The sequence below is a fragment of the Pinus tabuliformis genome, chromosome 5_2 (genome assembly GCF_031772625.1).
Source record: "Pinus tabuliformis cultivar Carrire ecotype Pingquan chromosome 5_2, CPIR1, whole genome shotgun sequence".
Classification (NCBI taxonomy): Eukaryota; Viridiplantae; Streptophyta; class Pinopsida; order Pinales; family Pinaceae; genus Pinus; species Pinus tabuliformis.
The window spans coordinates 71,709,404-71,725,286 of record NC_142306.1 but is presented as its reverse complement, the minus strand read 5'-3'; positions in this window follow the sequence as shown (position 1 = coordinate 71,725,286).

The window sequence follows — 15,883 nt, the reverse complement described above, 5'->3', positions numbered from 1 at the left end:
CCATATTTTTAATAAATCTAACAACAAATCTTGTAATTCCTAGCTCTATCTCACACATATGCTAACAACTCATATTTGAGCCTAAAATATGACAATTTCTAACTTATTACAATAATGAAATACAACTCATTTCTTGAGAGATCAAACCCTCTCAGTAAAGCTGCATTGTTTACCTATCAGGTCAATGAATTTCAACTTGTTTAGCCACAACATGTGAACAAACTTTCACATTGCTGGCTAAGTCTGGATGCTCCTGCATCAAACTCCCGAGGAAGAAAAGAATCGTCCTTCAAACTTTCAGGACTTACTCCATACTTCTGCAACTCTGTTGTTGTCAACCAGCTAGCATCCTCCACTGGCTGTCCTTTCCATTTGACTAGATATTGGAAATAAGTCCGTCCTCCGATTCTTTTGGATACTCTTTTCTCCAAAACAACTTCCACTTCTTTCTTAGTTGTCTTTGGCATTTGTTCTTCCTATTTCACAATTTTAACTTCATCTCCTGCAGTTTCCTCCTATGGCTCTGTCTCTACCATGTTTTATGGATACAAGTTTGCAACATTGAAAATGGGTGAGATTCCAATCCCTTTTGGCAACTCAATTTCATATGCATTAGCTGAAAACTTTCTTACAATTTTACATGGTCCTATCTTTTTCATTTTTAATTTATTGTAAGTTTTAGCAAGAAATATTTCTCTTCTCAAATACACCATCACTAAATCTCCCACTTGGAATTATTTCTCTTTTCTTTTCATATTTTCCCTCTATTTGTATTTGCTACTTCTTTCCTGCAATCTGCCTTTGACTTCTTCCTGTAGTCTCTGCATCTATTCTGCAAACTCTTTAGCTTTTTCACTTCTATTCTCCTGCTTTCCCAAATCCCTGAGCTCATACACACCTCTTGGATTCATTCCAAAAACAATACGAAATGGACTCATTCCAGTAACTCGGTTTGGAGTATCATTATAATCAAACTCAGCTTGAGCTAGTGCAAAATCCCATTGCTTAGGATTTTGATACACTAAAATTCTCAATATATTTCCCAAGCTCCTGTTTACTATTTCGGTCTGTCCATCTGTTTGAGGATGGTATGCTGAACTAAAACTGAGGTTAGCTCCTAGTTTCTTCCAAAGAGTTCTCCAGAAATGCCCTACAAACTTTGTATCTCTATCAGATACAATACTTACAGGTGACCCATGTAATCTTACAATCTCTAAAAAGAATAAATTAGTTATGTGTGTTGCATCAACAATTTTCCTACATGCAATGAAATGTTCCATTTTGGAAAATCTATCTACCACAACATAAATGGAATCGTTCTCTCTTTGGGTTTTTGGTAATCCCAGAACAAAATCAATGCTAACTGCATCCGATGGTTGGTCTGGTATTGGCAATGGTTGATACAATCATGTATTCTGACTCCTTCCTTTTGCATGCTGATATATCCTGCATTTCTCAACAAGCTTATTAACATCAGTCTACATTTTTGGCAAATAATAAAAATCATTCACCTGAGTAAAGGTTTTATCTTGTCCAAAGTGACTAGATAATCCTCCACTATGTTTCTCCTTTATTATGTTTTCCCTCATGGAACATTTGGGAATACACAACTTGTTGCTTTTAAACAATAGGCCTCCTTGAATGAGATAGTCCAACCACTGACTTCTGTTATGACTCATTAGATTCTAAACTATTGTGTAGATGTCTTTGAAATCTACATCATCCTTGTACATTTCAATCATTTCCTCAAATCCTACAACACCAACTTTGAATTCTTTCACAATAAAACTTACCTTTCTCAATGCATTTGCTACTTTATTTGCCTTACCACTATTGTGCTTTATTACAAAAGTAAAGCTTTGTAGGAATTCTACTCACTTGGCATGTTTCTGATTCAACTTCGACTCGTTCTTGATGAATTGTAAGGCATGATTGTCTGAATACAATATGAATTCTTTTGGCAGCAAATAATGTCTCCATTTTTTCAAGGCCTGCACAATAGCATAAACCTCTTTATCATAAGAAGAATATTTCTTCTTTGAATCATTCAATTTCTCACTGAAGTATGCTATCGGTCTTTGCTCCTCACTCAGAACTGCGCCAACTGCGACTCCACTAGCATCAATTTCTACTTGAAAGACTTTCTCAAAATCAGGCAAAGCTAAAATTGGTTCCTCTGTGATTTTCTTCTTCAACAAATTACAGTTTATGTCTGTTGCTTCTGTCCACTTTAATGGCTGATTGACATCCTTAACTTTTTCAAAAATTGGTGCACAAATCTCACTAAAGCCTTTGATAAACTTACTGTAAAAAGTTGCAAGACCATGGAAGATTCTTACCTCAAATATATTTCTGGGAGTAGGCCAGTTCCAAATTGCTTGGACCTTCTCTGGATCCATCTTCAAGCCTTCTTTAGAAACTAAAAATCCCAAGTAAACCAGTTCTTCCTTCATGAAACTACATTTCTTCATATTTATCAGTACTCTCTCTTTCTGCAGAGTTCTTAGAACCAACTTAAGATGTTCTAAATGTTCTTCTTTACTTTTACTAAAAAATAGAATATCATCAAGGTAAACAATAACAAACTTGCCTTCATACTCCTTCAAGACTTCATTCATTAATCTCATGAATGTGCTAGGTGCATTAGTAAGTCCAAAAGGCATGACTAACCACTCATACAACCCTCTATTTGTTTTAAATGTAGTCTTCCATTTATCACCTTCTCGAATTCTTATTTGATGATATCCACTCTTCAAAGCTATTTTAGTAAAGTATTTTGATCCATTCAAACAGTCCATTAAATCATCCATGCATGGCAAAGGAAATCTATACCTGATTGTGATCTTGTTGATGGCTCTGGAATCTATGCACATGCGCCATTCTCCTCCTTTATTTGGACCGAGTACTGTTGGTACAACACATGGACTAATACTTTCTCTGATTAGCCCCTTATCCATAAATTCTTGCACCTGTCTCCGAACTTCTGCATTCTCTTGAGGAGTTAATCTGTATGCTGATTTGTTTGTCAAACTTGCTCCTGGTATTAGATCAATATGATGACTAATACTCCTGATCGGTGGCAATGCATTCGGCAACTCATCCACAACAATATCAGCAAAATCATCTAACAAAATTTTAACTTCTTCAGGAAAATCATCCAGGTTTGTGGAAGTAAAAGTTACCTTTGTTCTTCCAACAATAGAAAAATGCAACTCCTCATTCTTCACTACTTGATACAGTAGCTCTTTTCCACTTATCAGCATAATACTACTTCTAGGTGTTCCTTTGTCAGCATCGTCCTTCAATGGTAGCAATGTGTGTTTAGTTCCATCCTTATCCATAGCATAAGTGTTTCTCCTTCCATCATGAATAGCTTTTCAATCAAATTTCCATGTTCTTGCTAGCAATACACGACATACATCCATGGGCAATACATCACATAATATCACATATTTATACATACCAATTTGTATCTCGACCTTGCATTGTTTAGTTACAATAATATGATGTCCCTTCTATAACCGTGATACCTTGTAAGGAGTAGGGTGCATGTTCTTTGCTAGTCCGAGCTTGTCCACTATCTATGTAGAAACAAGATTGTCAGAGTTGCCACTGTTAATTATTACTTTGCAACACTTACCTTTTGATTTACAGGTAGTTTTAAACAAATTCTTCCTCTGTGCTAGTTCTCCAATCTCCGATTCTGCCCTAAGCAAACTCCTTGTCAATAACAATGATTCACCTTCTTCGAGGGGTTCTTCCTTTTCCATAAGTCGAGGTGGTTCTAGCTTTGCCTCAGCCACATTAGCATTCCTCTGAATTGCTAGTTTATTATGAGGAGAGTCCCATGACATATGTCCCCATTCTCCACATGCATAACATCGAACATCTCTTCCTCGCCCTCTTCCTCTGGGCACAAATATTCCTCTGTTAAATTCTCCCCTCTGTGGTGGTCTGCTACTTGAGCTTCCTGCTTCATGCTGATGTTGTTGTCCCTTTGGTCTCGTAGTTCCTCTACCTCTTACTGAGCTTCTTCCTCTATTCCTCTGAGTTTGTTTCCTCAATATCTTCTCTTCTACCTTCAAACCTGCTTGATAGGCTTCTTCAATAGTCTTTAGACTCAACAAGCTAATCTCATCCTGGATGTCATACCTTAAGCCATTGATATATCTAGCTACCTTCTCCATGTCATCTTCTGCATGTCTTGCTCTAATACTCAATCTATAAAACTCTTCTGTGTATTCTTTAACAGACATTCCTTTTTGCCTTAAATTTTGCAATTGCTTAAAAAGATTTAACTGATAGTCTTTAGGCATAAATTTGGCTTTCATTTTACTTACCATTTTATCCCATTGCTTGATCTTGGACTTTCCTTTCCTCACTCTGGATGTTTGTAGTTCATCCCACCAAATAGCTGCATGGCCCTTTAATTTGGTAACTACAAATTTCACCTTCTTTTTGTCATTAGTTTCCTCTTCATAGTCAAAATGTTTGTCCAATGAATTGATCCAATCCATTATATCTTATGTATTGAGACTCTCTTCATACATAGGAATTTCCATCTTTTCTTTTCCTCCTACTTTCGCCAACATCTTGATGACTTGGCAATTTCATTGTCTTCGTCTACTTCCTCCTCAGGAGATTCTTCTGAAGAGCTGTCATCTCCTTCATCAGATGTTATTTTCTGAGCAGTCTCAATTGTCTCCATTCTCGTACGCAGACTCCGGACCTCTTCCAGTAAAATTTCGTTTGCTTCAGGTCTTCCTTGACCAATGCCAACTCCTCTCCTTGGCGGCATTTTCACTGCAAACAACACTTTCTTCTGCTCTGATACCGCATATGACGCAGCGCAGAGGCAGACTCAAGAAAAATCAATAATCACCCCACGGATCCGTTTTTATTTATAACCTAACTGTTCTTCTTTTAAACTAAAATACACTAAAAAACAAGCCAAAACAATGGGATTTTACCTTTTTATATGGCACTCTTATCGTACACCAAAAGTCAACGCATCAACCCTCGGTGATCGTTGATCTGGATCTGTGAGATCCGATGGTCATCGGAGATTTCAGGCGGGACAATAGACCAGGGGTTAACTGCCTGATAAAGCGGTTTTCTTCCCCACCTCCTTTTCTACGTGTCGAAGGTTGAATGGAATCAGGTGCCGACCCTTCCAAACAACTTACCACCTTTGATGTGCCTAAAATACCACTCTTATAGCGAAACTACTCCATGGTCCAACAGTTTCGATATATCGTGATCTAACAACCACAATTTAATCGACCAATCGCAAATCACTATTTCCACTATTTAGACTTCTTCCACTTCAAAGTTGCAATGCGATAGCAATTCGCAGACCCGATAGATTATCACCCCTTCTCTATAAGATTTCGGATCCGGTTGTGTCACAATGTCAGAGTTCGGGGGTTCAACAGGCCAGTTCCTCTCCACTGAAGCGATGCAATTTGTAATGTTTCACCGACTTGATAAAATTAAAAACCTCCGTCCATAATATTTGAAATCCAGATTCCAAATCTGAATGTGTTTTGCATCGATTCTTAGTGTATTTTGGGTTTTCCACTTGCAGAACCAAAATGATATAATAAACTCGTCGATTCTTCTTTTAACTCAGTATTATCTATTGTAAAGCAGAAAAAAAAGCAAGCATCAATCTGATCCGTATACAAAGAAAACAAGCACTAAAGGATCTCCACAGCTATATATGTAATCACGCGCACAACGCCAATTTATTCATAATAAAAGAATTACAGAGTCTCGACCTTGGGCTTGATTACACAAACAAAAACCTCTATCTCAAAATACAATCCACACACTATCTTGCTCTCACTCTACTAAATCCACTCCTCAATCCTCTCTCCGTTTTCATTACATTTTTCCTTCCTTTTATAAATCGAATACCACTCTAACCATGTCTAACAAATCAATCCCTATTTTTAATAAATCTAACAACAAATATTCTAATTCCTAGCTCTATCTCACACCTATGCTAACAACTAATATTTGAGCCTAATATAAGACAATTTCTAACTTATTACAATAATGAGATACAACTCATTTCTTGAGAGATCAAACCCTCTTAGTAAAATTGCCTTTTTGACCTATCAGGTCAATGAATTTCAAATTGTTTAGCCACAACATGTGAACAAACTTTCACATTGTTGGGTAAGTCCAGACGCTCCTGCATCAAACTCCCGGGGAAGAAAAGAATTGTCCTTCAAACTTTCAAGACTTACTCCATACTTCTGCAACTATGCTGTAGCTAGCATCCTCCACTGGCTGTCCTTTCCATTTGACTAGATATTGGAAATAAGTCTATCCTCTAGTTCTTTTGAATACTCTTTTCTCCAAAACAGCTTCCACTTCTTTCTTAGCTGTCTTTGGCATTTGTTCTTCCTAGTTCATAGTTTGAACTTCATCTCTTGCAGTTTCCTCCTGTAGCTTTGTCTCTACCTCTTTTTATGGATACAAATCTGCAACATTGAAAATGGGTGATATTTCAATCCCTTCTGGCAACTCAATTTCATATGCATTAGCTGAAAACTTTCTTACAATTTTACATGGTCCTATCTTTTTCATTTTTAGTTCATTATAAGCTTTAGCAGGAAATCTTTCTTTTCTCAAATACACCATCACTAAATCTCCCACTTGGAATTCTTTCTCTTTTCTTTTCATATCTACCCTCTGTTTGTATTTGTTGCCGCTTTCCTACAATCTGCCTTTGACTTCTTCCTATAGTCTCTGCATCTGTTCTGCAAACCCTTCAGATTTTGCACTTCTGGTCTCCTGCTTTCCTAAATTCCTGAGCTCATACACACCTCTTGGATTCATTCCAAAAACAATCTGAAATGGACTCATTCCAGTACCTCAATTTGGAGTATCATTATAAGAAAACTCAGCTTGAGCTAGTGCTAAATCCCACTGCTTAGGATTTTGATACACTAAACTTCTCAATATATTTCCCAAGCTCCTGTTTACTACTTCGGTCTGTCCATCTGTTTGAGGATGGTATGCTGAACTAAAACTGAGGTTAGCTCCCAGTTTCTTCCAAAGAGTTATCCAGAAATGCCCTACAAACTTTGTATCTCTATCAGACACAATACTTACAGGTAACCCATGTAATCTCACAATCTCTAGAAATAATAAATTAGTTATGTGTGTTGTAGCACTAGTTTTCCTACATACAATGAAATGTGCCATTTTGGAAAATCTATCTACCACAACATAAATGGAATCATTCCCTCTTTGGGTTTTTGGTAATCCCATAACAAAATCAATGCTAACTGCATCCCACGGTCGGTCTGGCATTGGATGGCTGATACAATTCTATATTCTGACTCCCTCCTTTTGCATGCTGACATATCCTGCATTACTCAACAAACTTCTTAACGCCAGTCTAAATTTTTGGCCAATAATAAAAAGCATTCACCCGAGTAAAGGTTTTATCTTGTCCAAAGTGACCAGATAATCCTCCACTATGTTTCTCCTTTATTATGTTTTCCCTCATGGAACATTTGGGAATACACAACTTGTTTCTTTTAAACAATAGGCCTACTTGAATGAGATAGTCCAACCATTGACTTCCGTTATGACTCATTGGATTTTGAACTATTGCATAGATATCTTTGAAATCTGCATCACCCTTGTACATTTCAATCATTTCCTCAAATCCTACAACACTAACTTTGAATTCTTGCACAATAAAACTTACCCTGCTCAATGCATCTGCTACTTTATTTTCCTTACCACTATTGTGCTTTATTACAAAAGTAAAGCTTTGCAGAAATTCTACCCACTTGGCATGTTTCTAATTCAACTTCAGCTAGTTATTGATGAACTGTAAAGCATGATTGTCTGAATACAATATGAATTTTTTTGGCAGCAAATAGTGTCTCCATTTTTTCAAGGCCTACACAATAGCATAAAACTCTTTATCATAAGAAGAATATTTCTTATTTGCATCATTCAATTTATCACTGAAGTATGATATTGGTCTTTGCTCCTGACTCAGAACTGCGCCAACTGCGACTCCACTAGCATCAGTTTCTACTTGAAAGACTTTCTCAAAATTAGGCAAAGCTAAAATTGGTTCCTCTATGATTTTCTTCTTCAGCAAATTAAAGTTTCTATCTGTTGCTTCTGTCCACTTGAATCACTGATTGATATCCTTAATTGTTTCAAGAATTGGTGCACAAATCCGACTAAAGCCTTTGATAAACTTTCTGTAAAAAGTTGCAAAACCATGGAAGCTTCTTACCTCAAATATATTTCAGGGAGTAGGCTAGTTCCAAATTGCTTGGACTTTCTCTGGATCCATCTTCAAGCATTCTTTAGAAACTAAAAATCCCAAGTAAACCAGTTCTTCCTTCATGAAACTACATTTCTTCAGATTTATCAGTACTTTCTATTTCTGCAGAGTTCTTAGAACCAACTTAAGATGTTCTAAATGTTCTTATTTACTTTTACTAAAAACTAGAATATCATCAAGGTAAACAATAACAAACTTGCCTTCATACTCCTTCAAGACTTCATTCATTAATCTCATGAATGTGCTAGGTGCATTAGTAAGTCCAAAAGGCATGACTAACCACTCATACAACCCACTATTTGTTTTAAATGTAGTCTTCCATTCATCACCTTCTTGAATTATTATTTGATGATATCCACTCTTCAAATCTATTTTAGTAAATTATTTTTATCCACTCAAATAGTCCATTAAATCATCCATGCATGGCAAAGGAAATCTGTACCTGATTGTGATCTTGTTTATGGCTCTGGAATCTATGCACATGTGCCATTCTCCTCCTTTCTTTGGACTGAGTACTGTTGGTACAGCACATGGACTAAGACTTTCTCTGATTAGCCCCTTATCCATCAATTCTTGCACCTGTCTCCCAACCTCTGCATTCTCTTGAGGAGTTAATATGTATGCTGCTTTGTTTGGAAAACTTGCTCTTGGTATTAGATCAATATGATGACTAATACTCCTGATCAGTGGCAATGCATTCGTCAACTCATCCACAATAATATCAGCAAAATCATCTAACTGAATTTTAACTTCTTCAGGAAAATCATCCAGGTTTGTGGAAGTCAAAATTACCTTTGGTCTTCCCACAATAGCAAAAAGGAACTCCTCATTATTCACTACTTCCTGTAGCAGCTCTTTTCCACTTATCAGCATAATACTACTTCCAAGTGTTCCTTTGTCAGCATCATCCTTCAATGGTAGCAATGTGTGTTTAGTTCCATCCTTCTCCAGAGTATAAGTGTTTCTCCTTCCATCATGAATAGATTTTCGATCAAATTGCCATGGTCTTCCCAGCAATACATGGCATACATCCATGGTGACATCTTTATACATACCAATTTGTCTCTCCACCTTGCATTGTTCAGTTACAATAATCTGATGTCCCTTCTGTAACCATGATACCTTGTAAGGAGTAGGGTGCATGGTCTTTGCTAGTCCGAGCTTGTCCACCATCTCTATAGAAACAAGATTGTTAGTGCTTCCACTGTCAATTATTACTTTGCAACACTTATCTTTTGATTTATAGGTAGTTCTAAACAAATTCTTCCTCTATGTTGGTTCTCCAATCTCCGATTTTTCCCTAAGCAAAGTCCTTCTCAATAACAGTGATTCACCTTCTTTAGGGGGTTCTTCCTTTTCCATAAGTTGAGGTGACTCTAGCTTTGCCTCAGCCACATTCGCACTCCTCCGACTTTCTGGTTTATTATGAAGATAGTACCACGACATATTCCCCCATTCTCCACTTGTATAACACCGAACATCTCTTCCTTGCCCTCTTCCTCTGGGCAAAAATCTTCCTTTGTTAAATTCTCCCCTCTGTGGCGGTCTACTACTTGAGCTTCCTGCTTCATGCTGATGTTGTTGTCACTTTGGTCTAGTAGTTCCTCTACCTCTTATCGAGCTTCTTCCTCTATTAGTCTGTTTCCTCAATATCTTCTCTTCTACCTTCAAGCCTTCTTGATAGGCTTCTTCAAAAGTCTTTAGACTCAACAAGCTAATCTCATCATGGATGTCATACCTTAAGCTATTGATATATCTATCTACCTTCTCCGTGTCATCTTCTGCATGTCCTGCTCTAATACTCAATCTATAAAACTCTTCTGTGTATTCTTTAACAGACATTCCTTTTTTCCTTAAATTTTTCAATTGCTTAAAAATATTTAACTGATAGTCTTTAGGCATAAATTTGGCTTTCATTTTACTTACCATTTTATCCATTACTGGATCTTGGACTTTCCTTTCCTCACCTTGTATGTCTATAGTTCATCCCACCAAATAGTTGCATGGCCCTTTAATCTGGTAACTGCAAATTTCACCTTATTTTTGTCATTAGTTTCCTCTTCATAGTCAAAATATTTTTCCAATGAATTGATCCAATCAATTAGCTCTTCTGTATTGAGACTCCCTTCATACATAAGAATTTCCATCTTTACTTTTCCTCCTACTTTCGCCAACATCTTTACGAATTTGGCAATTTCATTGTCTTCGTCTACTTCCTCCTTAGGAAATTCTTCTGAAGAGCTCTCATCTCCTTCATCAGGTGGTCTTTTCTGAGCAGTCTCAATTGTCTCCATTCTCGTACGCAGACTCCGGACCTCTTCCAGTAAAATTGCATTTGCTTCAGGTCTTCCTCGACCAATGCCAGCTCCTCTCCTTAGTGGTATTTTCACTGCAAACAACCCTTTCTTCTGCTCTGATACCACAAATGACACAATGCGGAAGCAGACTCAAGAAAACCCAATAATCACCCCACGGATCCCTTTTTATTTATAACCCGACTGTTCTTCTTTTAAACTGAAATACACTAAAAAACAAGCTGAAACAATGGGATTTTACCTTTTCATATGGCGTGCTTATCATACACCGGAAGTCAACGCATTGACCCTCGGTAACCGTTGATCTGGATCTGTGAGATCCGTTGGTCATTGGAGATTTCAGGCGGGACAATAGACCGGGAGTTAACCGCCTGATAAAGCGGTTTTCTTCCCCACCTCCTTTGCTACGTGTTGAAGGTTGAATGGAATCGGGTGTCGACCCTTCCAAACAACTTACCACCTTTGATGTGCCTAAAATACCACTCTTGTAGTGAAACTACTCTATGATCCAATGATTTCGATATGTCATGATCTAATGACCACAATTTAATCGGTCGATCGCAAATATTTATGCCCACTGTTTATACTTCTTCCACTTCAAAACTACAATGCGATAGCGCTTCGCGGACCCGATAGATTATCACCCCTTCTCTATAACATTTCAGATCTGGTTGTGTCACAATGTCAAATTTCGACGGTTCAACAAGCCAGTTCCTCTCCACTGAAGCGATGCGATTTGTAATGTTTCACCAACCCAATAACATTAAAAACCTCTGTCCATAATATTTGAAATCCAAATTCCAAATCCGAATGTGTTTTTCATCGATTCTTAGTGTATTTTGGGTTTTGCGCTTGTGGAACCAAAACGATATAATAAACTCGCCGATTCTTCTCTTAACTCAGTATTATCTATAATAATGCAGAAAAACAGAGTAAGCATTAATCTGATCCGAATACAAAGAAAACAAGCACTAGAGGATCTCCACGACTATATATAATCATGCACACAACGGCAATTTATTCATAACAAAATAATTACAGAGTCTCGACCTTGGGCCTAATTACACAAATAAAGACCTCTGTCTCAAAATACAGTCCACACACTATCTTGCTCTCACTTTACTAAATCCACTCCTCAATCCTCTCTCCTTTTTCATTACATTTTTCCTTCCTTTTATAAATCGAATATCACTCTAACTGTGTCTAACAAATCAATCCCTATTTTTAATAAATCTAACAACAAATCTTCTAATTCCTAGATCTATCTCACACCTATGCTAACAACTCATCTTTGAGCCTAAAATAATAAAATTTCTAACTTATTACAATAATGAAATACAACTCATTTCTTGAGATATCAAACCCTCTCAGTAAAACTGCCTTTTTGACCTATCAGGTCAATGAATTTCAACTTGTTTAGCCACAACATGTGAACAAACTTTCACATTGCTAGCTAAGTCCGAAATCTCCAGCATCATATATCCACAATATACCCCACAACTATCTTAACACTACCATGTATAGGTTGGATCTAAAACCAAGCATAGAGTAGTTCAATTAGAAACCAAACTAATATGGTATTATAGGATCATCTACAACATGTCAGTGGGTTATCCACACATGCATCAATAGGACAAAAATTCCTTCAAAGGTGTGGCTAATGCCTTGGGACACACAAGGTTCCTCAAAAATATTAAAATTCCCAAAGATCAGAAAGAAGTTCAACACCCAAGAAGTGTCATGCCACGTTGTCATCCAAACCCACATTTTAATCAATATCATAGATACAAGTGAATACACCACCTATTAAGGCCACAATTACAAGGTTTGGTGAAGAATTTTACAAGGGTTATACATATGAAATTGAGGGGTAATAGTTTTCATAGTCCAAATAATCTCATTCACAATTCTAGGATAGTGTCATCGAGAAATAGAGTCGAAAGGAAATATATCCAAGAGGATCCTAGAAAAAATTAGCAATGATAAGGAGGAAATGACCAAGGAGGACGATGTGATGGAATCAATGGCTCAAAACCCTGAATTGGTTGGAGACCACCTACTTGGTACAACTAGTGAAACACATCGAAGACATCCCATTGCCACACCTTAGGATCAAAATCCCAATGGAGATGTTATAGTGGTATATCTAGTCGACATTAATATTAATTAATATATATAGTCACCATCATTTTCCTCGATTTCCAAGGCCAAGTGTTACCAAGAAATACTTTTCTAAATTTAAACATTTTAATTTATTTTTATCTGATAAATCACCTTCAAATTGATGGATATTTGACTTCACCATCCTTGATCAATAAAAGAAAAACAAAATTATAAATATTTAAAAACTAAAAAATGGTTTTCTTTATTTATAATATTCTCTTTAAAATTATTTTTTTATAACCATTTTGTAAATTTTTGAGTTAAATTAATTTTGAATTTCAATGGAAAGCTAAGTATTATGTGGAGGGAATAATAATAGAAAATTTGAGACCAATTTCCAATTTTTTTAATTAGTTTGATTGTTATGATCCAAATACTTAGAATAGTATAAGAAACCAATGTGAATGTGGTGCACAACTTTAATATAGATAAGAAAGATAATGTAAACAAGAGCTACCCATGAGAAGTAGACTAGTTGGTGTGTGTGGGTTTTATTCCTCATCTCAAGTTCAAACCTCATGTGGAGGGGAAGAGGGTGATAGCCACCTATGGGAGAAATAAACTATCTGAAGATGCATCCAAGCTCAACCGTGTCTCACACAATAGGTAGAAGTTTTTGTCATAAATCGCGAAAGCAGAATAATAAGTATGTTATGCTACTAGTTTGCCATTAAGGAAACCAAACTAGTAGAAAAAAAAATTACTTGTCCATATTGTTTAAGTAACATGATGAGTCCATAAACTATAATTGAGAAATTCATAACAAAAACAATGATATTCCAAAATCCTATTCCTAGTGATAGGAGTAGTGTTTCCCAACGTGACAAAACTAGGAAAAAAATAGAGAAGTTGATGCATGGAAATGCTTAAAATGGAGGAGATTTGGCATCATAATAACCTGGACATAAGTACCCTTGGATGTCGGAGATTCGAAGTCCATCTTTGTCAACACCTTGGTAGACAATTTTTGGTTGATCTCTTTGATTTTCAATTGCAATCGTCCAATGGAATAGGATGGCCTAGTATTCCTCATTTCTTTCCACCAATAGATTTCCCATAATCATTTTCTCTACCAATATATTTTAATGGTTTTAAAATGTTTTGTGCCTTGAGTTTAGGGGGTGACGGTGTCAATAATACAAGGGCCTATCTCTTCTCAGAATTCAGCATCAGAGAGAAAATCCCATTCTACGTGAGCTTCAACTTTGGTTGACTCAATGATCACTTTGAATATAGGAGGAGTGCAATAATTATAAATGGATATTGAAGATTCAAACTCATGTTGCACATGAGTGAGTGGTCGATAATGAGGACCTCATCATTTTCTATTAGGTTTTCCCTGAACCATGATAACAATACAAAAAAATGTTCTCCATGAAAACACCACGACAAAGACCCTTGATCGATTACCAATAGACACTACAATGGAGAACCATAACAAAGTAAGTTGGAACCTAAAGGAGATAGAGAGAAGTAATGAAGCCAACATTGAATAGGAACCAAATTAGAAATGGTTGAAATAGATGAGATTGCCAAATGAAAATCTCATCATCACACAAAGTCGCCAAATAAAAGACTAAAGTTTTCATAACTCAATATAAAAATCAAATATATGATATGATAAAATTACAAACCCAAGTGCTAACATCATTTCCATAAATGTTACAATGTAAGAATGTTTAATATCTTCATCTAGAATGAAAATGGTGGATGTTCATCCCCTAGGGATCTCGTGTCCCTTTCATCCGAGTCAAAGGAGTGCAAAATAATTAAACTTTGAAATATATATATATAGTTATAGTGTGGGTAGACACCATTGAATTTGAAATTGTTTCAAATTTAATAATACACATAGCGTAATTAATTACTTTTAATATCTTTTGATTCAAATCCAATAACTCAAAGATAAGTTTACTTGATCATTGTTGTTTTATTGTGTAAATAAATATTGAAAATCTCAATTACAATGTAAATCAAAATTGTGTTATTTTAGAAATCAATGTAGTTTCATTTTAATTATAGATTTAATAAGCATTTAGAGATCAAATATTTTGAGATGCAATTTTTTTCAAAATGAAAAATTTGAAAAAAAATGCATCTCAAGAGATTTGATCCCTCTTAACACTTGATAGTTCACACACACACGCACATCGTAGTGTAATTTTCTAGTGTCTAAATTGCATTTTTAAATACATAAATGGATTCAACTCCTAAACTTCTTTTTTGAATGCATAAATGGATTCAATGCCTTGAAAATTCCCTTAGGCACTTAGGTTTTGATTCCAACAAATCTTTGCTAGATTTAAATAACCAAAATATAAAATAGTGAAACTAATTGAAATGTGTTACTACAAGATTTATTTTTTTAATTGTTTTTTCTCACCATAAATAATATATCCATGGTTCACATTGAAATATTTTATTTATAAACTACATTTCTCTACACACACACACACACATATAACATTGAATTTTCTATTATTATTAATATTTTTTAAATGTGAAATATCAATTTTATTTTAATACTGAAATTAATCGTAAAACTTCATCTTATTAAACAATAATTGTTTTTCTACTTTTTATCATTCTTTCCCTTTTTGGATATTGAAATATTTTATTATGATTAACATTAAAATAAAATAAAAAAATCTCCCCCTCTCTATATAAAAATATATGAAGTTGACATTGAAATATATTAATTAAACTAGATATTTAAATAATTTATTTAAGTCATATATTAAGATACTTTTGAAAAATTATAAAAAGTATGCATCTTTTTTACAAAGTGATTTTTTTTTAATTTTTACTTTTAATTAGTTTATCTCTCCAAATTTAATGTAAATTTATGTTACTTAACATGTACATATTTTTATTATATCTCATTTATATTTGATTGTAATATTAACAAAGAACCAAATGAGCATAATGAGATTCTTGACGTTTGATAATCTTTTTAATTAAAATTAACTAACTAGCAATTGCCCCTAAAGATGCAAAGGTACACCAAAGGAATAAAAGATTTGGGGAAATCAGGAAAATTATGAAGGCAAAATGGATCAGTTTTACCACGGTTGGTTTT